We start from the raw sequence: 6,000 nt of genomic DNA, 5'->3' as shown, positions 1-6,000 counted from the left end.
TTTTTGTTGGCTGAACACCATAGTTATCCAATTAAGAACACATTGGTATGTGGACTTTTTCTGAAAAAAGTTGATTAAAGGCACAGAAATGTAAGTTTTCAGTGTTCATGGACTATCAAGCTATGGAAATAACCAAACTTTGACTGTCATTTTCTCGCTTATTCTACTTTTGAAACTAGGCGACCCCCACTTTCTTAACTTCTTTTAAAGATAGATTGGGATTTTTTTCGCCAATAGAAAGACAACTGAACAACCTTTAGATAATACTAACAACTCCACATGCCCTAAAATTGACGAGCGCCTGGTTTCACCACGTCCTGCTACATATTTATTCTTTTTCTGTTTCAAGAAACGAATCTCTTGATGTTGTTCCAATTGGCATGTTCAGAGCGCGTTGAGCTGATCGTGAGCCGTATGTTTTCAAAACATTGCTTAGCCAGTTGCACTCCAGTTATACTCAACGCCTTGCTTTTGATGTTGTTTTGAGGAAGGGGGAGGGGTGGTTTTCTTCCCCCCCCCCCCCTAAACGTCTCCCCTATGTTTGAATAAACCGGATGACTCGCCTTTACTATTTTCACAAGAGATGTACCCAAACGAGCGGAAATACTGAATGTCTGTTTGTAGTCAGTGGACCACCAGTCCATTAATATGCTTAGGCATTGTATTTGAAAAGAACGAAACCAATCCACTTGAACAAACTTGTATAACATGAAATCTGAAATGGGGAAGTAGATCCAAACGAAGTTTTGAGTCTCAAGCGTAGAGAGAAAGAGAGGGTGTATATAATATATGTATGTACATTTAGCCTGGGTTGAAGAAGAAGGGTCAATGCAGAAAGTTGATTTTTGAAGAGAATATTTGTGTAATTGTACATGTTTAGGTTTTTTTCTTCAATGTTAAGGGATTTTGTTCATAATCAGATACGGTCATAAACTAACACCCTTTAAACTTAAAGATGTATAATATTAATATGTGTATGTGTGTATGCGTGCTCGTAAGAGTTCGCACATATATGTATCCGTGTGAATGCCTGCGTGTGAAAATGCATGCGCACGTGTAAACGTATGTGTTCTCATGTGTGTGTTTGTATGAATGAATGCATATAGTAATATGTGAGTTTGCATGAACGTGCACGCACTCGTGAGTGTGTGTGTGTGTGTGTGTGTGTGTGTGTGTGTGTGTGTGTGTGTGTGTGTGTGTGTGTGTGTGCAGATGAGTAAGGGGGTGGGGGCAGTGTGTATTTATGTATGTACACAGAATCTCGGATTGTTAAAATTCTAATAACGTTATGGGAGCAAAGTCTCGTAGGCCTTATTACTCTGTCATCCATTAGCTTAGTGCTATCTTGTTCTATTTCCATTGTTGTACTTTTGTAAACCTTTGTAAATCTTTGTCATAGTTGTCAAAGTGGGTAAGAGGTCTTCTGTTTGAACTAAAAAGTCAGTTGAAGGCAAGAATCAAAGTCTTTTTTTTTTTCTCTAAACAGAAACAAAAACTGAGGTACAACAAGATAGCACTATGCTTATGAATTACCACATACTGTCAAGCTAATGGAACACGTTAATCTGATGTTGAACCTTATTGAACAGCAACCTGAAACTTTAATGTCAACATGAATATTATGGTAAATGTGCGTCCCTCAGTTATGGGTATTTCGACATTATCATTGTTTTATCGAAATCGGATTCAGCTCTACGATTCAACAGGAAAATAATTAATTGTCTCCTTGGCCTTACTGTTTTAGTGTTGATTGTCGTCTCTTTATAATGTGTGAGAATAAAGCGGTGAATAGCGTTACTTAATTTCAATTCCGTTAGTTACATTTTTTTACTCTTGTTCTTCATTTATATTTTTCATTTGGAAAACTGGCACCTTATAATATGGAAGTAGGTTCTCCATTGCTCCAAAGAGCATCATGCTGAACAACGGAGCGGATGATCCTGGTTCAAGTCCCAAACGAGAAGTCTTCGAGCATGTGTTGAGAAGTACACATGCATTCACACACACGCATTCACACTTTGCTTCTTCTTTCCTGTCAAACATCTATCGTCCTTATCTCTCTCCTCCTTTCTTGTGTTTGTTATTCTCTTGTAACACCTCTAATGTTCGGTATTTCTATGACTTTATTGTGTTGCAAGTGCAGTAAAACACTTACTAACACTAAAACGCATTCACACGGATACAAACATGTGTGCACTCATACGAACACACATACACACATACACATATGATATATTTTTAAGTTTAAAAGGTATTAATCTATAACCTCATCTGTATTTTCAGACAGTCCATTCACATTGAAGAACAATGAGGCGAGGTTCGGGGGGGGGGGGGGGGGCGGGGGGGGGGGGGAAGGTTATTGGTTCTCCACCCGTAAGATGTATTATTTCTGAAAATAAATTATGTTAAAATTCGGAGGTCCTGTCTCTTAAATAATCTTACAGTGTTGGAGGCAGTGTTCAATCTATATAAAACATGCAACAAACAAAACACTATGATAGGTGTGAACACGATGCGACACGGCCAAGTAGAAAGATCAGACCTATTAGTTTTCGTCTAGGGTAAGGAGTAGGAGATTATGTTTGAATCCTATTGTTAAAGTAAATTAATTTATTTGCCTCAATTATTTTTACAGTTGAATAGGAAAAGCCAGTCACTACACGAGTTTAGACTTTGTCTGCCATCATTTTTTTAAATACAGCATATGCAGTTTTACAGGGGTTCTTTTTGTACAGGAGAGCAAAAGAAAAAAAAAAAAAAAAAAAAAAAACCCTCCCCCCCAAAAAAAAACACACAAAAAAACAAAAAAAAAACATGAAATATTGGAACCGAGAAAACGAACTCATTGCAAACAACCCAAGTCAATCCTTTAAACAGTACAATTTTGATAATAACTTCCTTATTACCATTAAATTAATAATAATAATAATAATAATAATAATGATAATAATAATAATAATAATAATAATAATTATTATTATTATTATTATTATTATTATTATCATTATAATGATAATAATAATAATAATGATAATAATAATAATAATAATGATAATAATAATAATAATAATAATAATGATTATAAATAGCATTTGTAGCGAGCATGTAACCACTAGAAAGCAGGCTCTATACGATTTACACAATATTATTAATTCCATTAATAACAACATGCAGTTGTTGATATTTTTCTTTTGTAGTAGTGTTTTTGGCTCTTCCGATAAATAGATAGATAGATAGATAGATAGATAGATAGATAGATAGATAGATAGATAGATAGATGATAGATAGATAGATAGATAGATAGATAGATAGATAGATAGATAAATAGATAGATAGATAGACATTGTTATAGACACACATACGTTAATTCGACGACATTATCTTGCTCTTGAAAAGCTTTTGGAAATCATGTTGTATTTTTATGTAACGATTGTTTAGAACAATAATTTATGTGGTTAAAGGGAAGAAACAGTAAAGATTAGAATAACGAAGGAGCATTTGTGGTTCAGGGGAAGTAACAGTTAAAATTTTAACAACGGAACAATTATTTTCCATTGTTATCTCCCCTGCTAAATGATTTAATTAATTATCTATGTCGTTTTTTTGTTAAGTGTTTTACTGCCCTCGCAACAGCATAATAAGTTCATATGAGCGCGCATGATACATTGAACATTTTTCAGTTGGTTGGAAATTTTGAATTTTACCCGGGTGGCTGCCGAAACCTACTTTTATCTATTTTGGGCCACCCATGGATCTTTAGCGCGCTCAGCTTGCACACAGGACCTCCGAGGTTTCTCACCCTTGTTCGAGGAGGTTCGGAGAAGGTTAGGTGTTTTATCTTATTTAACGTAAGATCACGGGTGTGGCTGAAAGACAGCAGTAATAAGGGGCCAAGGAGTAGCAGTATAAAGGCTGTAGAAAAAGTCAGGAGCCCAAAGGAAGGCACAAAGGAGGTGCGGGGGTGGGGACAGAAAGTGGAGACGAAAGCAGGCGACAGAACATTGTTAGAGAGCCGGAAAGGAGGTTAAAGGAGAAAATTTAAGAGAATAAAATGTTCCGACGCTGTCCGAATTTGAACCCAGGAACTGTTGAATGAGAGGCGGACACCGTACTTTTTCGACCACTAGAGCCCATTTAAGCGAGTATCATTAGGGGTCCATGTGGTGGTCCTTACAGAATCTATACACGTAACACCACAAACGCCAATAAAAAACTTTAAGATGATACGCGAGCGTGCACACACACACACGCGTGCGTGCACACACACACACACACACACACACACACACACACACACACACACACACACACACACACACACACACATACACATACACATACAGAATCTATATCTCACACGCACATATACACCCACACCAACACCCCCCCCCCCCACACACACACACAAATACACATACATACACACAAATAATCAAACAGAGTGGGTTTTTTCCTGGCTGTTTTGGGTTTATATTTTCGTGTTGGTTTTAGTTTTGGTTGTTTTTTAATGTCTTTTAAAGTTTTAAGGTGCTCACAACAACATTAGGTCAGGTGAGCGCCAGGGACACGTTACGGATTTTTCAGTTTGGCTGGGACTAATTTTGAAATTTGCACGGGATACAGCCGAAGTCTCCTGTTAATCGATTTTACGACCACCAAAGGATCTTGAACGTTCGCAACTTGCTCTCGGGATCCCCGAGATTTTTAGCTCTAATCTGAAAAGGCTAGGGGTTAGATCTCACCTACCATGAGATCAGGGGTGTGGCTAAAAGACCAGCAGTAAGAAGGAGCCACGGAGTAGCAGTAGAAAGGCTGGAGAAAGAGCCAGGAGCCAACAGGAGGGGAAAGGTGGGTGAGGAGGGGGTAAAAAGTGGAGACAAAATCAGACAACATAACATGTTAAGAGAGCTGGAACGGCGGTGAGAGGAGAACATTTTTAGAGAAGAAAATTTTCCGTCGCTGTCAGTTTTTGAGCTGAGGACCTTTTGAATGCGAGGCGAACACCGTGACTGATAAAACTGATCAAATACACAGAAAAATATAGGCTACATTTGCATGTCCCAAGAAATGAGTATTAATAGAAAGGCAAGACAAAGAGTCAGGAGTCCAGAGGAGGGGGGAGGGGGAGGGGGTAAAAAGTGGAGATGAAAGCAGACGACGTAACAGGACGTGTCGATCTAAAGAGCCGGAACGGAGGTGAAAGGAGAACATTTTTAGAGAAGAACATTTTCCGTCGCTGTCAGGTTTCCAGTCCAGGGACGGACGTTTTGAATGAGAGGGGAACACCGTACCTGTAAATCACGAGAGCCCCCATACTGAGTCTGAGCAAAGAAAGAACATCAACAAAATTAAGTGTAACTGTGCTAGAAAGAAGAGAAACAGAAAGACAGAGACAAAAGAGGAACAGAAAAGAAGGAAGAAGTAGGACCTACCAGTGGCGCCCTCGAACCCCCAACCTTTCACACACATTCACTCTCTCACACACACACACACACACACACACACACACACACACAAACACACAGAGAGAGAGAAACTCATACACACACATATACAAGTACACACAAACACACACGCACACACAAGGTCAAATCACGCGAACGTTTAAAACTTAAATATTAAGGTCACCTCAGAGTACATGTAAATGGACAACGCAGGAACGTATAAGAAAAAGAAATATCATACCAAGAAGTTTAACAAAAAAGAAGTGGACCTGTTTTGCCAGTCGAGCAGCAAAATTCCCGAGGGTTCGTAAAATTAACAGAGAAACACGTGAAGAAGCAACAGGAAATACATATATAGTATATTAATACAATATTTGACGTCAGAATGATCGGCCCACAATATCATTTCTGTCTTTGTTAGACCATTCTTACTTACATTATTTGTGTTGTGAAGGCGTGTTGATAAACACGTCAAGCCCTTTACTCACTCACAGCACACGAAAAACTGACCAGCTCATACAAAGAGCTCTGGTAGACACATTAGAGTGACCTTATT

Source organism: Aplysia californica, unplaced genomic scaffold, assembly GCF_000002075.1.
Source record: "Aplysia californica isolate F4 #8 unplaced genomic scaffold, AplCal3.0 scaffold00234, whole genome shotgun sequence".
Classification (NCBI taxonomy): Eukaryota; Metazoa; Mollusca; class Gastropoda; order Aplysiida; family Aplysiidae; genus Aplysia; species Aplysia californica.
Note: the sequence above shows the minus strand (reverse complement) of the source record.